This window comes from Aphelocoma coerulescens, chromosome 2 (assembly GCF_041296385.1).
Source record: "Aphelocoma coerulescens isolate FSJ_1873_10779 chromosome 2, UR_Acoe_1.0, whole genome shotgun sequence".
Classification (NCBI taxonomy): Eukaryota; Metazoa; Chordata; class Aves; order Passeriformes; family Corvidae; genus Aphelocoma; species Aphelocoma coerulescens.
Window position 1 is genome coordinate 57072386 of NC_091015.1, and position 23799 is coordinate 57096184.

Consider the following 23799-nt stretch of genomic DNA (forward strand, 5'->3'; position numbering starts at 1 on the left):
CTCTACAGAATTTGCAGCAGATGAGTGTTTTGATTCCCAGCAGATGGTCATGATGTACCATGAGAAGTTGCCTTACATACCAAGCTGCAACCTGAATCCTGTGCTGTCTTCCACTTCAGGAAAAGCATCAGGTGTAAATGAAGTGCATCACAGTAAATCAGTCCAAAGTAAACAGCTGAGAAAGAAAACCATTCCTCTGCACTAGAGATCTGTGATCACCAACAGCAATGATTTTACCTGACTGACATGGATGCTAACTAACCCCTTAATCATTGCTTTTCCAGGTGGTATCACTGCCAGAGATTGCTTACTCAGACTGACTGACATGGAAAACTACTCATCAGCTTTTTCAGAGTGAAAAATTTAGTAGACAACCTTCCCTCTGAAGAGCTTTGCTGAGTTGTTCAGGCATCTGCCAAATGTCTCCTAAACACCTTTCTCTGTATTCCCAAAGCCGGTCGTGGTTTAAGCGTCAACTTCTTACAATCAATACCTACAGAGCAAGCACAACAGACATGAGGATTTATTTGAAAACTTTGTTGCCTGGACTATTTGTCAACATTGTCCATCAGTTCACATTACAATGAGTACTCTGAGGTGAAATCCGGAATTTGAATCCATACTTGCCTTTGCATAAAAACCATGCCTTCTGTTCCAGACCTGTTGTTGACTTGCTGAGCCTGTTGGTAAATCTTGCTTCCACATATATTGAATTATTTGGTAATATTGTTCTCTAACATCTATCTTCCAAGAAGAAGACCATGTGCCATATATAAAATATATTTTTGATTGTAGGTTGTGGCTGGTACTTAAATCTGGAGAAAAATGGCTCTCAGAAATTATTTTTATTATTTTGTTTTGCAGAGCAGCCAGCAGTACATTCTCTGCAGTATAGATAAGACTGTTTAGTAAGAGGTTCATTAACAACTCCATCTCACCCTCACAAAAAAAACAAAATCAGCAAGCAACTAGGTGTAGGTATACAACTGAAAGAAATCATGAGAACTACTGTAAAGTATTCTAATTTGGCATAAATGTAGCCAGCAAAACAATCAAATGTGCTTCCAAGTATTCCCATTACCATTTGCTCATGACATTTTTCGGAAAATGGCTCCAGAAGATAGATGCCTGTCCATTAGCCAAAAATCTAAATGTGGTAACAGTTGTCTAAGGAATTGTAGGCCAAGTCCAGATAGAAAGCTGAAGCAGCTCAGAGATTGAGCAATCCTGGAACCAAACAAGACAAAGACATACAAGATGTGATTGTAAGATGGCATCATACATGGAAGAACTCCCTTATTTTCTACTTTGTCAAATCTCCAAATTACATCACATCATTTTAGAAGCAGAACTGTTTTTTACACTTAAGCACAGAGCACATGAAAATTCAAGGAGAATAAAGGATCCTCCAAGCATGACACACAAAACCTTCCTATGGCTTGGCTGCTGGTTATCACAGCTGTCCTTTTTTAGGCTTTGTTGACCACTCCAGATGTTCATCTTCAACACTCTGTCGCAAAGTCCCTATGGGAACATCTGTTATCTTGGCTACAGAGAGATGATAAACAGTACTGAGGTCCTGGACATAGACAGTAAAGTATAGACTAGTACAGCTGTACTGCAGAGATCATGAGATGTAGTAATAGATCCCTTCTCTTGGTGGAGGCTGGTGGTATTTGACAGTGGGTAGGAAAAACTGACACAGGCAATGCTGGGAGACAGTTTCCAGCCTTGGGTAAAGATCCTACTGCAACAGTCTCAAAACAGGGCAGGCAAAGCACATCCCAAAGAGCCTCTGCTGACTCATAGGTGTTAGTGGTGTCAAACTTAACTGGGATCAAGGAACAGTTGCAGACATGTGGTGAATCATTCTTCCAGTTTTATTCTAGGCAAAAACTCCCCACTCCCCCAGCCATATTATTAAAGCATAAAACATTTTCAAAAACTGCTTCAAACCAACTTTAAGACAACAAAATAGTTTCTCCCTACACCCTTCTCCTCCCAGTTACTTAGAGAAGCTTTTCTCGTTTTGTCGTTCTGTTCATTGTATCTCTATTTGTTTCCATCCATTACAGGGAAGGGCTTCACCTTCAGATTCCTGTTGAGAAATGTAGCATATCCAAGCAAGGCATTAAAACTGTTCCTCAAAGGTCAATTTATTTCTTTTTAAAATACCATTTGCAATGGTTAGGAGAAGGGGATTATTTTAACTGAAATTGCGACAAAGGATTTATTGTCTGACAGTGTTACTGCTATCTGAATAATCACCAGCATGTTATCTGCAGATGGTTTTACGTGCTAATATAAAAAGATGTGTTTGTAGTTCTTCCATTATCTAGAACATGACTGTTAAAAAGTCTGGAGATTTTACCAAAAAAATTAAGAAAAATTATTTAGGCAGCTAAGTTCCTTTTGAGCTCAGCATGAATTTAGGAAAATAAATGCAATTTGGGACCTCAGAGACCTGTCTGACTCAGACTCCTTTTGGCTTCCCAAATCTACAGTGGCAGATTACGTGAATGATTGCTGGTTTAGCACCCCGTTTGTAAACCAGACAATATTTTTCGCAAATAGGTTTTTATTATTATTCCAAAATAAAAGAAAAGAAAAAGAAAATAAGTCTTTCATACATAAAGAGCTCCCCAAAGGAACTGCACTGCAGCAAGTTCAAAAAGTTACATGAAATAGAAGAGTGCCAGATGTGCCTGGAAGACTATGCACTCTTGATCATCACTTTTCCAGTTTTTGTTGGTCTGAAACTCAGACTAATGACAAATTTCAAGCTGATGAAACAATTTTCATCATGCCTTGATGTTTGGAGAATAAAGTCAACAGAAATTGTCATGTAATACATGAAAATGTTCTCAAGTTCCACGCACTGAATGAGGGCAGTCAAGGGATTATTGCTGTTAGCAGCAATGTAAACTAGCTTAAATGCCCAAGCAGAATAACTCACATCACCTCAAACGTCTTCTTACAGAACCCTGTGGAATAAGGTTTCTTTCCATTAACAGTTTTAAATACACTAAACTTGGTGCTGACACTACACTGAATATAATTTTCTGGTTTCACTATTCTGAAAGAAGTGAGGGAAAAAGAGGCCACTGCATTAAGGTCTGGAGATAAAGTGCATTGTGGAGCTGAAAGACAGACTTATCAGCCTCATTCTGTTAATCATCAAAGAGATGGAAAATTTCAACACTCAAATATAGAAGGTGCTATTCATTAAAGAAACTGTTGTTTAGAAAATAAAAAACTTGCTTGATTTTGCTAGTGAAAGAAGTCAATGGGTTTTTTCATCACCTATGAACTTCTTTAAATTGAAATTTAGTATTGCCTCAAACAGACTGCTGAATTTCTTCCCACACAGACTTACTAAACATCCAGATGTTACCACCTCAATGGCTGATATTTGACCTCCTTCTATTAATGGTTTCACACTTGATATTTCCCGTCTTGTGTACCATCTGGTTGCAATGAAAGCATTCCAGCAATTTGCACATCTTCTCAGCCCAGAAATCTTATGTAAAAACCTGCTTATGCAGCTCTATAAATCTGTTAGATCTTTAGTATCTTGACCACTTCAGCAATACTTTCCCCTGCAGGATGTAGTTTGCTGATTTTGCTGACACTGAAGTTAGTACCAGTCAGGAAATCTCTTTAATCTCTGTTGCAGCATCCTGCCCTGGTATAATGGATGAGGAAGACCATGAGGCTATATAATTCCATGATTAACCTCAATCCTTCCATGTTGCTGGATCTTTGATGACATTCAGATTGGATTCTGTCTTTTCAGGACTTTTTATAGTCATTATGGAGGTTAAATGTCAAAGATATTCCTTGTAAAACCTTGATGAGTAAATATTCATAATAAATTTTCAACAAAGGCACAATTCCAGTCCTCAGAAAAACATCTCATGTGTAAAGCCAACAATATAGAATAAAAGAATAGTGGGTATATGTAGCATCACAGTATTTTTAGCCAAAAGTTATTGATGTGTTATTCTTCACATCAGCTCCCAGTTTTTTGACACTGCTTTTTGTCCCAAGTCATTATCAAAAGCTGTTTCACCGTAAGAACTTGCACTGTTACATCATTGTGCACATTTGCTCTTCTGGGACACAGTGTTTCACTACGTCACATATCATTTATCACATAAACGTGTGATAAAAGATGCATTTCTGGGGCTAATGAAAATGCCCCACTCTTGGTCCTTTCACACCATGAGAGGGCCCTGTCTAACAAAACCTTTGGGAACAGTAGCTCACCACTTCTGAAAGTGTTGCTGGGGGCAGCTCTAGCTTTGATTACCTGGGTCAGTGGACCTCAGGATCTTGATCCTGCACCTCTTTTCCCCCTGTAACCCCCAAAGCCTTGCAATTTTTATGAGAGACCTGAATGGAACCTGAAAGGATCTCAAGCATACTGAACATACCCAAAGTGGTGGTAATGCGTCATGGCAGCCTCTGAAGTTATTTAAGAAGCATTTTTCTGTGCAGTTCAGTGCCCTTTTGGCATAGGTACTGTATTTTGCATGTACTCTGCAACATAAACCAATCCAAACTAAGTTCATCTCTCACTTTTACTGTTTCTCTCTATCTTAAGGTAAAATACTGCAATCTAAGACTTGTGAGATTAATGCTGCCCTGGTGATGTTGCAATGGTGAGAAGAGAGTGACTAAACCAGACAATGAAGCTTTTTATTGCCAAGCATTAAACCATGCTTTCTGTCAATTGCTCTCAAGTGGCATCATAGAGCCCCATCTCCCCAGAGCATAACTGCCCAGAGTTTCCAGGCAGCCATGAAAAAGAGCTCTGAAGCTGTAGTTTCTTTGAAGTGGCATGGGCTCATTTTTAAAATAGCTTTGAGCCGTCATCCCTATTTCCAAATGTTGTTTTACCAGGTCAGTGATTTCCACCTCAGCAGGCTGTCTAACTCATCTCTGCTGTCCCACAGCTGGGTCAGCCGTAGTTGCATCGTTGCTGATCAGCATTTCACCAGACTAGAAGTCTCCAAAACATTCTTCCTCTGGTCATTTACCTCATTCTTTGCTTCCCGTGCTCCTAGGAGAGTCCTAGCTGATGTTCAACACATAGACATTTTCTTATCCTATGGGTATGAAAAATTATTGTTCTCTTCACCTTATCAGCAGTTTTTCATGGCTTGGAAATGAGGGCTGTGATGTCCCTGATTAGCCATTCCTTCTTCAGGAGAAACACAAATAAATCCAATCTTTCTTCCAAGACTGTATTTTCCAGGCTCATGCTCTTTGTCATTACTCTTCTCTGTACTCTTTCCAAGTACTTATGTCCTTCTCAATGTGCAAGCCCCCCAGCTAGACACAATTTCAGCTGTGGTTGTGCTGTGCCACAGTTCTTGGGCTCTTCCATCCATGTGTCTTATTGGCCATCCTCTATGGAGCCCAGTTTTTGCTTTTCTTGTAGCTCCACAACTTTGTTGGCTCATGTTCAGCTTGTAGGCCCTTTCCTATTGGTGTGCTGCCTAGTTTCCACTCAGCATCTGCACACCCCACACTTGTCCCTGTGGAAAAATGCTTTGTTTCATTTTGTTTCCATGATGTATTTCCAATATGTCAAGATTTCATTGGGGTCTAACCTTGCACTTCTCCCCAGCTTGGTGTCATTTGCACATTTAGTACAATACCTTATTCTATCCTTGGGTCAGACCTGGAAATACTGCATTATATCAGACTCAGATTAAATCCCTGTGAAACTCTGCTCACTGCATCCATTTGACTTCACAGATGATGTGGTTTTCTAGAAGCTTTGGCTCACCCCAGAATCTTCAGTTTGTCTTGACCATGCTTCTCCACCATCTTTACGAGTGTTATGTTTAAGATATGACACTTACTGCTTTTGCTTTGCCCACAAAATCTATGACTATGGGAAATTACATTGGCTTGACAGACAACTAAGAGCAGAGAAAGGTAATTAACAGTTGTGGTGAACAGCAACCTGTTAGACTTCTGTAGAAGGACCATTTTGACTGGTATTTCATATTGGAAATAAATTGAATTTCCAGAAATGCACCCTGAAAATAAGTAGCATATCACCAATTTTCAGCCCAGCACCTGCAGACCACCCTCAGGGGAAAGTCTGCCAGACATGAAGAAGGTTTGGTTGAACACTCACACAGAAATATGGGGAGATTGTTGCGGTCCTTCTTAGATTGGGCCAGGGCTGACAGTATGAGAGACAAGGGTAAGTGCTCTGGCAGTTACATTTTTAACATTTGTGGATTTTACATGTGTGTATGAGCCAAACTGAAACCTCATGACGTGTCTTGGACACTGGTAGCTGTTGTGACACAAACAGGTCATGAAATCCCAAACCCCAAAATCCAAGAATTGTTTACCCAATAGCAGATAAGTGTAACACATCTGCTTTTGAAAGATTTTGTTGCTGGGACTTTTTGTAAAAAACAAAGAGCCCAGAAACATGACACTTCTCATCAAACATTTGGTTATAACTGATGCTTAATTAGGCAAAGAAAATATTCCCAGGGCTTCACTAACCACAAGTCAAATTAAAAAAAATGGAGCAGCTGCATTCCTTGTTTTGTGGGAGTATTCCACATTTGAAGCTACGAGTGTTTCCTCACTGACTCACATTGCATGAATCCATTATAATCATCTACAAAATAAAGGGAAATTAATTTGTTTTTCTCTGTGTGAATAAGCAGCTTTCTTAAACTCACCTTTCCTACCAATCAAGAGAGCACTAGGATTTCTTGGAACACAAAGGCCAGGTCATTGCATTACTACACTCCCCTTTCACAAGCACAGGGTTGCTCCATCTTAAAAATATTCATGTTGTTTTGCCTCCCGCTGCTCCTATGAATAGGGTGTTGCAAGATCCCCTTACTCTAATAGCTAGACAGCTCCTACTTTCCAGCTTGAATTTATTCATGCCTAGTTTATAATCTTTTGCTGTACTTTATCAAAGAGCACATGCTCAGTTGTCGGGATCCATATTACTTGCATCTGATGGTGCATGCCTCTCTTCCCCTGTTTCCACTTCAGCCCTACCAGGAATGGATATTCAGTGAAGAAAACCAATGGGGAAAGCCACAAGGGTTGTGCCGGAATCTTGAAAGTACTGAATGTAACATTAACTGAGCAATGTCTGAGTCAGTGAAGCAAAGCATTCAACCTAGCATTGATTATCTTTCCCGTCATTGTCAGCCACTTCAGCTCTCGCAGAAATTCATTCAGCTTGGTTAAAATTTCTGGGAAGGGAAGGTTTCCTCTGTTGCCTGTCCAAGTCCACAGCTCTTAGAGTGGAAAACAAGGAAAAATCTCTTTTAGCAGACGGATGATGGAACTTGTCCTTATTTCTGGCTCCTTGAAATCTTTTCTTCTCACACACAGGGTTCACGTGTGCTAAGCTACTATCATGATTGTGTGTGTTAGCACTCCTCCGAGCCTTTCCAATCTTAAATAGAATTCTTTAGGTCAGTAGGGAGAATCCATAGGTCTCCACTAGCCCTCTTTGAAATGCCCTTCCCCAGGGCACTGAGCAGCATCAGTGACATGAGACATGGTGAAGGCATGACCCAAAAGTAGAGGAAGTCTGTGAATGTTTGTGTTCTAATGCTGCCTGACCATTCCACTGTACAGCACTGCTCAACCAGGCTCCTCAGGCCAAACCTGGCAGGGTGATTTGGTGTGGGACCTCACTGTGGCCTCCTGGGGTTCAGAACAAGGTTACCAAGAAGAGGGAATCGCCTTGGAGGACTTCAAGGCCCAAAAGGTCACAGGCTTGTGCAACATGATCTGAACTCAGCTCTGACCCTTCTTGGAGCAGAGATCCCTTCCTGCCTGAGCGACTCTGGGAGTCTGTGCACACAGAAGACACAGATGGGTGATCTAATCCATGACCAGCTCACGGCTAACATCCTTCATGCATATAAATTCCCAAGTGTCAGCCGCTAACAAGCTCTGCAACTGAGAGCTGGAAATGAAGGAAGGTAAATAATCCAACACTACAAATACAGAAAGCAAGATGAAACAGTCATGGTTATGTCAAAGTAGATACTGAGTATTGGAAAACTGAATCATGCTGAAGAGCTGTGTAAAATAAGTTGGCCTCTGTTTTCAGTTACAGAGACTTCAGTGCCTCATTCTGAGATTCTGGCAGGCCTATTTCCTGGATATCATCTACTGGAAAATGATTGACTCCTCTTTGGCATAGCACCGGATCATCTTTGGAATTTAAGTTTCCTTATGTTTCACAAGCGCTTTGAATTATTAGGAAATGGAAACATCAGAATACAAGTGTTCAGTAATAAATTCTATGACTATATTGTCCAAGTGACAGATCTGTGCAGTATCACCTGTTTAATGCTGGCTATTTTTAAACCTAGAAAGCATTTTATTTCTGTGCAATACTATTGTTTTTACTGTCAAATTGCCCAACAATGTTTCTAGATTCCACAACTTCTCCAGAAAGTTCTTTACACCCATAATGTTGCAGGCAGGAAAATTACTACAACAAGTGTTGCCATTGCTGACCCCACTTGTTACATGGTCAGTTCAGAAGCTGATAAGTGATTTAACCATTTTGACAGGATGGCATTTAAAATAAATTTATCCAGAATAATTCCTTCATTGTATTGGCTCTTGCAGTCAGACAGCAAAACCTAAGAGTGCATGTAAATTGGCCCTTGCTTAAATACACAGCGTGCTAATAAAAAGACAAAGCATGTTGCTGCAGCACAGTACATTTGCCACACTCCTTCAGTTTGTTCCAGAACTCTCATGCTAATGCCTGTCCCAAGCAGAATGGGTGATCCATTTTTCTGAATTGGTTTCATACAATTCACTTGAGTAAATTCACAAGGCATAAATGCTAAATGTAACTAGACTATTTCTCCCAATCAAAATGTAAGTGAAAAAGTACAAAAGAACCAGAAAATGTGTTCCCTTCCCAAATTAAACATCATAGCATTACATGTCCTGGCTGTCTCCAATAAAGGTCATAGACTATAATATTACGGCACTTTTGAGCCTTTCACATTCCTGTGAATGCATAAAGATTGCATATCCACTTCTGACTGCAATGTTGCCTCAATTTGTTGTATAAGTTGTATTGAAATATTTGGTACAAAGTTCATGTTTTGAGGGAAATTGTCTTTATATTTCAATTCTCCTTCTATCTTCATTTGACAGGTCTCCTGCTCTTCCACTTCCAAATACCATTTGCATTCCTCCACTCTAGCTCAGGAAACTGCTGGTTTCTGCTCAGTTGCTCCAAGTTGCCATGCTAGAGCATCCCGCATCACACAGGAGATGGGGAAATCTATTGTATGCAGGATCTGGGACCACATGGTTGCAGACACTGAAGGATATTTTTTGGGGTTGAGTTATTAGCCAAGAAGACCCAATATTGGCAGCTCTTTCCTGGCTATCCAGTCTATATATGACTCCCTAAACATCTCAAGGCTGTTACTCGCTCAGACTCAGCCTTCACACATCATTGTTGTGCTGGTAGAGAAAGGATTGAGCATGAAACCCAGTGGCAGGGTACAACTGGTGGCATTGTGGGTCTTTGGCAAGCCTTTCTGAAGCTTTTTGAATATTTGATCTGGGAAAACTTCAACACTAAAAAAAGGTGTTATCCTGTAAAAAGCAATGGTTTTGTTGCAGTTTCCTTCACCAGCCCTTAGTCCTTAAACTCACTTTATTGACACTCTGTTGCAAATCAAGCTTCTTCAAACATTACTCCATCAAAAACCTGCCAGAATTATCCCTATTCCTCTTACTAAGGCTAAACACTTTATTTCCTCAGTCTCAATTTCATCAGCCACTGCTAAACCTTACCCCAGGCCTTTTCCAGGGTAAGTCCCAAGCCCCACTCCTGGGCTAGAACTTAGAGACCTCTCAAAATGTCTTGTAATCCTGAATTGTTTCCCACAAGCAACATGCTGACTTCATTGGATGCTGGAGTGGACACCTCTGTCTCACAGCAAGCTTCTGATGCCTCAGCCTCACAGGTCCACCATTGCAAAAAGAACATGGAGCTACTCAAGTCCTGGGACAATTCAGTTCAGCCACAGCTGTGCATTCAGCTCAGTCAACTTCTCTGATATATACATACCATGGTGGCTGAGCAAACCTGTGGGGCCAATACCAACATACCTCTCTGGAGCTTAATTTAGGAAGGCACCGATTGACCATGGTTGTGTCTTCTCTGCATGCACTGGCCAGTTCTGATCAGTAGCAAGCCAATGGTAATGGGCTCTTTGCCCAACTGCATTTGGCATGTGGCCGCTGCCATCACATCCTGTCTTTTCACTGCAGCTGGGTTCATATTTTGAAAACTCTGCTTTTCATTCTTCAGGAATTTATCACACAATCAAATTAATCTCTGGTACCTCTTCTTAATGTATAAAAGTCATGTCTACAAATTTTAGAAGTGTAATAGGAAACGGAGTGCATTTTCCCACTGTGGAAATTCCCATTAAGTTTTACTTATATACCCAAAGTAGCTTCAGAGATTTTTAGAGAACTTTACTTTTAAGGTAGAAAACTTATCCAGAACTTGGCAGGACATGTATCTCAAGTGTTTCAAGGGGGATGACAGTGTTTCTGTATATTTGTTGTTTTCACCTACAGAATGAAGAAAAGTTCAGCCATAAATAATTTCCATGCTTCGTGTTCTGGTAGAAATACCACCATTTCTTCAAGTAAAACCAGATTCAATGTAAAAATCATACCTTATCATTTTTTCAGACAATCTGATTTATAGGCACTGCTGTGCTTGCTGCTAGCCATTCTGATGGCACTCTTGTACTTCTCTGTTCCTAACACTATCTCATTTTGTGGCAATAAAATCTTGTGTGTAGCCCTTTTAATGGGCTTTCTCTCATTTTTTGGATAGAAGTTGATTATAGCTAGTCACTCAAAGTCACATCCTCTACTTAAAAGAAATTTGTTTAACTAAATTAGCCATTAATTTTGACTGTACAGCACATTGCCTTTCCTTTCTCTGTATCCACATATCAGTTAGATGAGAAATACACAAAATAGAAACAGAATTGGTACCACTTTGTCATCATCCTTTTATGTTGGGTAAAAACTTTCAGGGGCAATACAGTGCCTTGAAAGAACTAAGCAGGTTGATCCTGTCTCAGGATGAGATTTTATGTACAGTGCTTCTTGCCACACAATATAAGTACAAATACATATATATATAAATACATATATATGTAGTATAAAAGTATACAGAATACCAGACTGTAATCAATTTATGGAAATATTATTTTTTCCCACCTCTTTTTCCAAGAAAGTACAGTACCCCTCTGTACACAAGGAGAATTTCTACTGAGTTGTATTCCCAGTAGTCTGGAAATCATTCTTGTCATGTGCTGCCGAAGAAGAAATGCTCATGTATTTAGTTTGTCTGGGAAGGCAGAGGCTACTAAACACAGGGCCTGGAAAAGATGGGATGTTTTGGAATTTCTAGAAAAGGACAGTGGTTTGATTTGCATAGTTTTGCTGCTGACTGGTGGCACGAAATTCGGACAGCATCTGTTTTATTGCATCACCATTACTGGACATCACGTGATATGATAAGACTGACCCACCCTGGAATGACTAATCGAGTGGGATGCTTTAAAAGGTTTTTTTCTTTTTTACAACCCTCAATTACAGAAACCACATTTTCCAGGGTAAAAAACAGTAACTTTTAAGCATGTGTGAATGTGTATGTGTGTTGTGCTTTTTGCCTTTTGGATTTTTTTTGTTTCTAACAAAAAAGGCTCTCCTGCCCACTGAAGAATTTGGTCAGAGAGACTTTTTGTTTTTAAACCTGTAGTGAATCAACATGAATCATCTAATTTTAGCCATCATCTTTACAGTTTGAAGCAGAAACTAAGACTTACTCCCTAGGCAAGGCAAAAATGTATTTCCTGGCTCATGCCGCTTGTCGCCCCATTTGTTTGAGATACAGAGCCACGTTACTTCTCCTGCTTTCAGCTATGCCTATTGGAACTGCAGCTACTCCATTTCCCAAGAATATGCTGGGTGCGTCAGCTAACCTTTAAATATTAAAAATGGAGAGTGGCTTTGCAAACTTATGCCAAAATGGAAAGGTGTAAGGAAACCGCAGTCTGGAACAAGAGAACTTGACGTTCCTAATGCTGAGGCCTCTCTGCATCTTTCAGCACTGAGGCCATGGGTGGTTTCTAGAAATAATACTGTGTTTGTAGCTGTGCACTGCTAGAAAATGGTTTTCAGACACACCTGTTTATAACAAAGCCCCAAGCAATAAGCAACCGTCTTTTTTCTCTTTTCCTGCTGAGATCGGCGTGTTTAACCCCTCACTGAGGTCTAGGTCACATCCCTGCAGGATCTATGTTCTGCTGACCTTAGTAGGGCTTAACTATAACATGCAGCAGCAGACTGAGTGTGGGATAGCCACCATTTATTTAAGATGTTCGGGTCTGTTTAGATCTCTTCAGTAGTTTTGTGAGAGTTTGAGAGTAAAAGTTGATGTGCACCACAACGAAGGTCCTCTGTGTAAATTTACCATGGAGCAGATTGAAAAGACATCCTACTAGACACCACAGGGCAATAATAACTATCCTTCCAGCCTGGTTGTTTAGGCTAAGTAGAGCAGGCAAACAGCTGCTGAGCCAGGTTTTGGACTGCTGAATTTGGAGATTACTAACAGGCAGACTATGGAAAACCCCCAATCTTCAGAGAGATTGAGAGGCCAGACATAAGATGTGGCAGGATCCATGATGTCTGACCATATCCATAAATAAGTTTGGGGCTTTACAGACCACCTTCATATATGACGCATATGGTCAGAGGTTTTTTTTGTTATTGTTTCTTTGTCATCAATAAGGTTTGAATCTACTTAAAACTGGGGAGTGGGAAGAGGGTTTTCTTTGTTTACAGCATCTATCCAATATCACTCCAAGAACATACCTCCACAGTAGTTATCTGCATCTTCTAGGACCTTCAAGGCTTTTCCTGCATGTTTTGGAAAACAAGTTTTTGGCACTTGTGTGGTGATGAACTCTGTGTTAGCAACCTGATCAGTCTTTCTCTGCTTGAACATACTGGGATGACAGAACAGACCATTGGGGCCTAATATTTTACATGGAACAAAGTGAAGAAATGTCCTTCTTCCACCTCAATTTTATCTAAAATTCCTTCTAGCCATAGTTTCCAGGAAGTGTTCTTGGACATGAAAACAGCAACCTCATAGACAGCTTTACGGATGAACCATCCTTTCTGTGATTTCCTAACCTGGTTCATGCACACTTTCTTGACAGCTGTAGAGAGGGACAACATATTTTCTGTAGACCTTTATGGCACCCAAGTTACTTTAAAGAAGTACAAAGGCCTCCCACCCCTCTGAAAACCTCACCCTTAAGTGTCCCCAGAGGGGAAGTCTGCAGCTGGAGCTCTAGAGATGCCAAAATACAAGCAAACTCCTTTAGGCAAATCCTGGGTAAGTAAAAAGCCAGTGAAATGCTAGAGAACAGTTGGAAAAGCACAGCTAGGGCCTCCAGGGCTTGTATTCCTGTCAGGTATATGCTCTAAAACAGTGGAGAGGGGTTGTGGTTTGTAGCTTGTACTCAACTGGTGGATTTGAGCTGCCTTCAGGGCCTCCACAGGCTGTCAAAAGAAAACAAATGGTTGCTGCTGTGGCTGCAGCCCAGGGAATCCCTTGGGCCGCTGGTCACAGTCTTCACACCCCAAGCTTCAAACTCAGAGTAACAAAACAACTTCCAGCCCAGAGAGCTGAAGGGAGACAGGTCCTATAAAAGCATCTTAATATGTTATGGGAAGGATCCCAGCCTGCTGTAAAGGTAACAGTCTGTCTGCAAAAACCACAGGTATTTTAGGGAGTTTTCCTGATCACTGCAACAACTCCTTTGGATCCGCAAAGACATGGCTGACAGGGAGTAGAGCAAGTGCTGGACAGCCTTCACCACCTCCCACTCTGGCTGCATGGTCTTCCCAAGGGACGCCTGAAACAACAGAGCTCACATCAAGTTGGGGATCTCTAGAAAAGTTATAAACATGTCCCAAGCCTTTGCTATTTATTGAAAAGGACTAGCCTCTAGGCAAATGACCAAAGACTACCCCTAAAATAAGCTGCAGACAAAGCCCAGGATGTGCAGCAAAATCTACACACTCTCTTCTGTTTCTTCCCTAGAAACCATTATGTAGCTGAAGAATATAGCTGGAAGGTTATAAAGAATTCAAGAAGCAGTATGTAGCCCTTCTTCTTGGTGCCTAATCCTGGAAAATGGTCTGACTTCAGAAACTTTGGAGGATTAGTCAAGGTTTCAGGACAACATAAAAGACTGCCATGCCTTAGCACTCTGCCTTGAAGGGCTGAGCAGGTGAGCTCCTGCTTCCAGGGCTGCCTCCAGGACATGCATCTGCTGCCCTCTCCTTCTGCTCCTGCTGATACTGATGCTACTGATACTCAGGTCTCAGCACAGCCTGCAGAAGGTGCCCCGGGCTGCAATTTCAGGGACCTTTTGGTCCCTATTAGCAGCTCTGACAGCAGTTCGTCATCTCTTAGGGCAGGACAATATGGATTGCATGTTAAGGGCTGATCACAGACTTAACAGCCACAGCTTTTGGGCTTCCTATTCTTTAGGACAGCAAAGTAGATTAAGGTAAAGAGTTTTAAAAAATGACTTATTTATGCTCTTCTAAAAATCTGACACACATTTGGAGATACTAATGGTGTTTTTGTGCTGGCTTTTCAGTTTGTACTTTACCACAAATTTCCTATGGCTGTAAAGGCAAATACAAGCATGTAATTAGCATGGTTTTCATCATACAGTGGCATTAACTGGCTGGTTATGGTGGCTTTTGTACTCCAGTTCCTAGCCACATTCTAACATTCACTCATAAGTTTGGTCCCTGAGTCAGACCCATAGTTCATGTCTTATCGTGGTAATGTTTCCTTTACAGCTCTTCTGTACCTTGCCAACCCTGTGTCTGCTTGCAGTTACTGTATACATATGCCAAAAAAAACCCCAAAGCAAATCTTAGGGTAAGCACAGAGAAAACTCAGCATGGATAGTAGTGAATGACTGACTTAGAAGAAATATGTGCTTTAATTAAGATTGTTATTAGATGAGCTTTTAAGGTGTTGGGTAGACTGCAACAAAGCAACAGTTTTGCAGGAAAATCACAGGAAGTTAATGGAAGAGTTTGTTAAATATCCACATCCACTGACTGGAAAGGAGTCCAGCAGAAAAGAACCTGGGGTTGCTAGTCAATGACTGAATATGAGCCAGCATGTTCCTAGCTGGTCAAAAAGGCCAGTGACATCCTGGCTTGTATAAAAAATAGTGTGGCCAGTGGGACAAGGGCAGTGATTGTCCCACTGTACTTGGGATTGGTGAGGCCATGCCTCAAAACCTGTGTTCTGTTCTGGGTCCCTCACTACAGGAAAGACATTGAGATGCTGGAGCATGTCCAGAGGAGGACAACAAGGCTTGGGAAGGGTCTAGAGAGTATATCATATCAGGAGAAGAGGAGGCTCAGGGGAGACCTTATTACTCTACCACTACCTGAAAGGAGTTTGTAGCACAACAAGGATCAGCATCTTCTCCCAGGCAACCAGTGACAGGACAAAGGGATAGTCTCAAGCTGCATCAGGGCAAGTTCAAGTTGGACATCAGGAGGAATTTCTTCACAGAAAGGGCAGTCAAGCATTGGAACAGGCTACCCAGGGAGATGGTGGAGTCACCATCCTTAGAAGTGTTCAAGAAATGACTGGACATGGCACTTGGGGCTTTGGTTTAGTTGGCATGGTGGTGTTCGGTCAAAGGTTGGACTCTATCTTGAAGGTCTTTTCCAACCTTAAAGATTCTATGATTTATTTCCTAACAGAAATGGTCTGGCCATGGGATAGTAGTGGAGCTCCATAGCTGTGCCGCCTCACTGGGAACAGGTGAGAGCAATGCACAAAGAGGAAAGCAAAATCTTCCTTGCACTCCTGAGCATTTACACACAAATCTGTGCTTCACTACACTCAAAGGAGATAGAGATTGGGTTACTTTTAATATCATTCATTTGATATCATTTCCATTTTCATTTAAGGAGTAATGAATTGAGATTTTTTATGGGGATAATTAAGTTTTGATCAGTGGACAACCTCATGGTAAAGAAATGTTTTAAATCACTCATCAATCCATACACAAATAAAATATTGATTTATATTTATTAAACGATACATCTTAAACAATATTTATCAAATTAGTAATATTTATTAAATGAGCAAATAAAATCAGTGGAATATGATTTACAATGCTCCTTGAAAAGATGTGACTAGAGCTCTTCCAGTTGTAAGTGGAAAACATGAAAGGAATTTAATATAAGAGCAAGCAAACTTAGCACAGTTGGACCAACCATAATAAAAGCCGTTGTGCCTTTTCATTTGGAGTGTAATGGAAGCCCGTAAGTGCATGAATCTTGACACAAAACTTTAACTGCATAAGTCACAGGCTCTTTTAAGAGTGCCAGACAGCAGCAAAATCTTTTGTGCAAGGGCAGTTTTACTGTGAGCTAGAGGGGGAAGGAAGGTTCAGCAACTGAAAGCAGAAAATTAATCTCATCTTCATAAACAGTTCCTGCTCAGAAACTCTGTGGATTTAAATTGTCTACAATGTATAAAGACAATACAGCTGAAGAGATTAGTTTTTTTTTCAATATATCATTATCTGCAAGAGATAACTTTTCTACAGTGCCCTGACACAACAGACTGACACACTAGTGAGCTGAGTAATACAACTGGCTCTGTCACACTGCCCACTTTCCTTCCTGAACTGAAATCTGCTCCTTGAGCAAGTCTGGAAGCCAGAATTTTACAGACTAAAACATGAAGCACTGTCTGGCTTGATCAAAAGAAACATGAACCAGTGGCATAGCATAAAGGTCTTCACATATTCTGGGATAAGACACAACCACCCTTATCCTTCAGATTCTGACGTAGTTACTACAGGATGATTCACACTAAACAGAAAAAAAATGCCAGGCAATTTATGACTACTGGGTGAGTGATCTTTCCTCTTTCCTCCCCATCCTTGCCTTTCTTCCTTCCCAGGTCCAAGAGGTTGGCTGATTTAGGCACCTGTAGAATCAAGCGTATAATTTCAACTACTACTGCAATAAGTTTGAAAAGTTTTCCAGACAACAGTGTAAGCAAGCAACTGCAGTTCAGTTTTTCTGCAATGAATTCTAACTCAGCACCAAGGTCGCACAGTTCCTTTTGTCCATAAACCTGTTTAAACTGAGACATGGTTCCCCACCTGAATGTCTTTTAATTATTATTTTTAAGCATGTCAAGGTAGTATCTCTGAGGTTCAGTGTGAGGAGTTTTGAAATATTAATAGCAAACAGAACGAAAAAGGGTTGTGGCAAGTACCCAATACATTTGTGACCAACCCCAGTTGTTTTTAAACTCTGCTTTCTGCCCAAGCACTATACAACACTAGAAAGCTGTATAGTCTAACTTTGACTCAGGTCTGGCAGGTGGAACAGTTATATTAAAAGAAAGACTGCAGTGCCTGGAGGTTTCATTTCCTTGTACAAACATGAGGGTACATTGGAGCATGTGGTGTTGATGATACTGTGGGGACAAAGCACAAACTACTCAGGCCATTAAAAACCCACATCCCAGACTATGCCACATGGCAGCACAGAAGAAAACCCAAGCATTTCTTGCTAACACAAACCAATTAAATTATTTTTAGCTTCTACAAAAACAAAAAACACAGCAAAAAAAGCAGCCACACTGGTCACTAAGACAATAAGCATTTCTAAGATTAGCCTTGAAATTTTCTAAATACGTGCACCCCTCCCCCACCTCCCAAAAGGAAAATCATAGTAACCATTAGGGTGTCTGCATTTATGACTAAAGATCGTAACCCAAAGGTTTAGATTCAAGGTTGAAGGCTTTACTTTTTATTCTGCTGTGCAAAAGGAATGGGTTTACTTTTTAGTCCTAATACAGTGATCTATGTGGCCATTGTCAGTGACTGCATATCTAGTAGAGTGAGATAGAGGATCTCTGATATGTTTTATTTTCTTGAGAAACAAGTTAATCTGTGTGTCTGCATATAGATATGCATACATATATAAATATGAGCATATATGTTTTTGTGTGTTTTTGCAGATGTGTATCTAAGAGTGCCATATATGGACATCAGGGCCAAAATCTAAGAACAGGGGACTAGGAAAACATTCTTTCATAACCTATGAGTATGCTTAAAAGCAGCCCTGAGATTTTGGGGAGAATTGCAAAGCACAGTGCAGGTTCATACAGTGAAAATATCCACTGAATGTGCCATGATAATATTCATTAAAGAAAGATAACTTGTTAAAGATTATGGTTGGCTATCATATGGTTCCTAGAAACAGCAGACAAAAATCCAGCAGGACTTCAGATAATATCCGTAAGTGTTCTTTGAAAACTTCCTCTACTGTTACAGTGGCTAAGTCCACTTTACACCCCCCAAGTTGCCCTAAAAGTGGTCTCTCTCTATAACATTGTGCTAGAAAGTTCTCCCTTTCTCTAGATTCTGCTGGTCACTGGCGCTCTCCCCCTCCCATCCCTTTCCCCATTGGCCCCTGTTATGTCACTCAACCTTGCCTCTGCCCCTAGCCCTCAGACCATTGGTTTTGGATGCTCTGCCCGCCTTTGGGAGCTCTCGGGGTAAAACCGGCGCAGGGTTTGGGTTTAGGGTTCTTCTGCCTCTGTTCCCTTCGGGCTGCTGCCATTAAACGCCTCGGAACTGCAGCAGAGAGCCCCTCTCGCCTCTCTGTCTCCGGTTCGTGCACAGGCTGTGGGTGTGAGCGGCTGCTCGCCACCTCCTGCGAAGGTGAGATCGGTGCACGCGTGGGTGCTACGAGAGCGCTGCCTGAGCGTGTCCACGAGGGACACCGTGGGATAAACGCGGCATCGATCCGCCGAGGCCCGCACTCTATGCCCTACCATTATAAAAGGTGAAATTCCTGTTCCATTAACATGCAGTGCCATGAGCTGCATTACTTCTACGACCTGAAATTTAGCTTGGTGATGGCTGTTGTAAATTTTGCAGAAGTAAATATATAATTATATATTTTTAAACTCTTTGCATCCAGCACCAGCATGTAGTTCTCAGAACTTCCAGCTTAAGCGATCACCCTTTGCCTTGCAGAGGTCTGGCTGATGGCCTGGGGCAAAAGCAGCTCCCCTCTGAGGGCCCAGGGTGTCTGGCTGGATGGCTCACAGAGGAATCTTTGGAGAGCCAATGCACATGGACCAGTGGGTGGCCCTACATAGACCTAATTCATGTCCCTAGTTACTGTATTTTGGGATGTTTCACTAGAAAATCGTTGGGTTCCTAGAGGTGGGGTATTTACTACTCTGTGGGGAAAACCATAGGCAAGTCCACTGTGCACAACATGCCCAGATTGAATGGCCACCCTGATTAGAGGCTAAAGACATAGATAAGCAAAACATTGGGCAAAGAGGGTTTTTTTAAGAAAGGAAAAGACTCCATTCAGGTAACCTTCATTTTTTATGTGGCAAGGACTCTGTGTGGATCCCACATGCCACTGCACCCACTTTAAGGAAATCACTGACTGACATGGACTGCTACAAGGTCCACCCCAACCATCGTGGCTAGGGGAAATAACTAGAGAAGAGCAGAGCAAGCAAGCCAGACAGATGCAAATATGTGCAACACAGGAAATGGGCTTTCACGGTGAAAAGCACAACCAGTGGGGAACCTTGGTGCAGTAAAGCTCAGTAACAGTAGGTCTCTATGGCCTGTGACAGACTTCTTTCCCCACCACAGTACCAAAGAGGTAAAAAAAAATTTACAGCCATATATCCTCCACAACCAATCTTCTGTGTGGGATGACATATGGGGCAGGATGCATTTTTCTGGAGAACCGTCGCTGGGTAGGTCAGTTGTCACCAAGACCTTTATTGGAGGTAAAACGTGCAACAAGGCATTACTCTTGGGACATTCATTGATGCTTCTCTGGTGGTTTTGGAAGAGCTTGTGTTTTGCTTCTCATGCCCCTTTCCATGGTTTATGTTTCTTGCCATTGAGACAGTTCTATGTCTTCATGGGCAAGGCTTGGGTCAGCAGCATCTGCTCCTCCAGCTCTACCTGAGCACCAAGGAAAGGAAATCACTGCCCTCTCCTGTGCCAACTCCTCTCATCTCCCGCTGCTAGCACAGCAGCACTGCCTGGCATGTTCAGTGATTTTCTATGCAGGCTAGGTAAGCCTTGCCCACTCAGTTGATACATCTCAGCAACACAGAGGAATATATTTTCTTTCCATTTTCTGCACCAAGAACTTGATATTGGCTGTTCCTGTGATGATCATAAAGAAACCAAACCTATGTCCATTGTTACATTGCACTGTCTGGTCTTTCAACTTCTGGTGGTTACAGGCTATGAATCTTCTAAATTTGTCTGTTCTTTCAATTTCTTGGTTGTTAGTTCCTTTCCTAACAGTGGTAGTATGCTTCAAATCTGAACCTCTTCCTTGTTATCCCTGATGCTTTGCAGTTACAGTATTTATTTTTTCAAATTACAGGGGTTTTGTTATTAGGAGAACACTTTGAATAAAAGTGCCTTCTGGAAGAAAACATGGCAAGTTCAGTGCATGAAATAAACACCATATACCATGCCACTGATTACAAGACTATCCAAGCAAGTTCCTGAACACCCTTTTAAAATACTTTGTTAGAAAAGCAGTTTTGTTAGACCACTGGCTTTGAAATCTAATTTCATGGAATCTGTCTGACCAATCACTTCCTTAGCAAAGGCTGATCAAAGATGTCAAAACCCAATAGCCAGTCCATAGAATGTACTTCATAAAGATACCTAATACAGATCTTTAAAAGAAAAATAATTATAATTAATCAGCTACATTAATGCTTTCTTTGTTTAGGATTTTAATTTCACTTGAGTGAGTTTCAAGTCTCCCTTCAGTTCATGCCAGAATATGGTCTAAAATCCTGGCCTGACAATTCATGTTGCTGACTCCAGGGAAAATGGAGCTGCTTATTCTAATTAAAACAATTTATTCAATAGTCTGGGTTTACAATTATTTTTGAAGACCAGCAATTTCACGGATTTTATCTGCCTTTTGCTTCAAATTTAGTGATGACTCTGCTGTCTGTCTTCCGACCTCATCCTTCAACACCCTGCTCTCCCAGTGAGTCATTTCAGAAAATTCCCCGGCAATTGTCTGGTGTACTGATTTATGTCTAACTGTGGGAGCAGCTGCCTGGGCTGCTGCTGTCTATCAAGCATGGCACTTATTTTAATAGGTCAATTGCACAGGTATCATCTATGAACCCATTTAACACTTTTCTTATTTCTGCATCTAATCATATTAAAATTTCCATTGTACAAAACTTAACATAATATCAGAGTAATTCTTACTGGTTTTTTAATGTTAAAGAATCCATTTCTTTTAATCCCGTAGTATTGTATTTCATTGCTGGTGTATATTCTTTGTAGAACAAAGGTACTAAAAATTCATTATATTCTATTTAACAAGAAAAATGGCTTCAACATTCTCAGTTACATTTAATTTTTAAATTTTATGAAACTGAAAAATATTAATGTATTTTATGCCTGAGACTTTGTAATAAGCTAAGGGAAAGCTTCTATTGCCCACTGTGTTGTATACACAGGCCATACCAACCATGTGAGTACATAGTCTCCCTTTGTGACCAAAAGGCCTCTCAGAAATATTTTTTTGCCACAACCAATATAAAGTTTCCAACCCCACTTTGACCACTGGAAAACAAATAGATTTATTTTATGCCTAATCGTTGTAACAAGACCCTATGTCCACATTATGATATTTTGTTCTGGTTTCCTCCATAGCAAATGATGGGATGAAGCATAGTTAATCTTGAAAGGGTTAAGGGAAAGATTATAAATGAAGTGTCTGGTTAATTACACTTCATGGAAGTTATAAACATATTGTCCAAATACAAAACCGCAAAACCCTTATTCAAAACCCTGGAGGTAATATCCTGTGGCCCTCGGTGTAACATTTCCCATGTTTATAGTCCCTGACTTTATCACATATTTACATAAATTTGTGCATTACATTTTTCTAAGTGAAGGGATTTGAGGTTCTGTAACATACACTTTTAAAGACAAAGAATAAATTTGCATTTAAAATATTTTCATATACAAAACTGATTAAGTTCATTTAGCTAGGACAAATCTCAAATGTGTTCCAACAAACTTTAGGTGTAACAGCAATACTTGCCCCAAGGGTTTCTTGAGCAAAGAGGAAAACTCAGTTTCCTTACCCAAACCAAAAAGATGCAAGGCATTCAAGAAAGCAAACAAACTGTGGAGACAATGGACAACTTCAGCATCCTTGGCCTGGAAGGGCATAGAAAGCGACATCTGGAGAACTGGCTTAAAAGCTTCAGCAGTTGGGCAGGATTTAGTGACAAAACTGAAACTCCACATCAGAATTCAGATCTTTCATATGTGTTTTCTGCCAAAATTTATTTAGACATCTGAAGCACAGAAGATCCCATTAAAAAATTACAAGGTATGATCAACTTCTGTCAAATGGATGGGTAGCAGGAGAACTTCCTAAAGTCAGGCATGTCATGAAAATACTGACAAATCTGAATATGGGTGTTTCTAAAGCCTAGACAGAAGTGGCTGATAGAAATAAGTCATTCAGATTCTTCAGCACCAGAGATGTAACAAGAAAAAGAAGACTTGGAAGGATTTAATTCCTCAGTATTCATCATAGGCACTCTTTGATCAAATTGCTTAGGAATAAACATTCTCAAATTGGACCTAAGGGTCAAAATAAACTCACGGAGCCTAAAACTAGTCATGGGCTTGCTTCAATAGATCACTGGAGGGCCTCTGAAGCCCATAATACAATATTGTCCTCAGTCAAGGACAACAGGCGTGTCCCGGGTTGAGGTGTATTCTATTACCATCCTCATGAGCTGTGGAAATCAGGTGGGGCAGTGTTTCCTTGCCTCCTCCCCCCAGACTATCTTTCTGTTTAATGGCCCATCATTGTCCTGCCGCATGACTCAGAGATAACTCCCTCTGGACTATCTTCTGTTGATGAGCCTAATCAACACTTGGCCTCATGACTCATTACCCCATTGTGAGATGCTCCACCCAGAGGGAGGAACCAAGCATCCCATCATGGATATAATCTGGGACTCTGAACACCAGAGACAACCCTTTCCACTGGATTTCCAGAGGACAGGAGCTACACAGCCACCACTGGACCTCCTGAGGAAGAGCAGACCCTTTTCTACAGGATCACTGCTTCAGAGGACTGCAGCCACCATTCTACCAGACTGCTACCACCACCCTGCCTAACAGGGACTCAGGTTGTATCTTGACTCTGTCAGTGTTTTCTTTTACTTTCTTTTCCTTTTCTTTAATTTCCATTAAATTGTTATTCTGACTTGGTGCCTCCCACTGGTTTGTTTTCAAACTAGTACAAGGCGCTACAGACCTTGACTGCTGAAATATAAATGCTGATATCCTCGATCTCCTTTTAGACTCCTAAACCTTGCTCTTCCCCTTAATCCTTTCATATAGGAGTTGCCAGACCTCAGACAGATCTGGAAGACCTCAGGACTTGGGGAGGCACAAAACTGTTTTGCAATTCTGTCCTCTTGCTTTGTGACTGAAGAACCTGCCCAAAGATAGAGAGCCATGGAGCATAGCTGTCTGCTCCACAAAGAGGATGGTCAGCCCCAGAGTGTCTTAATCATGT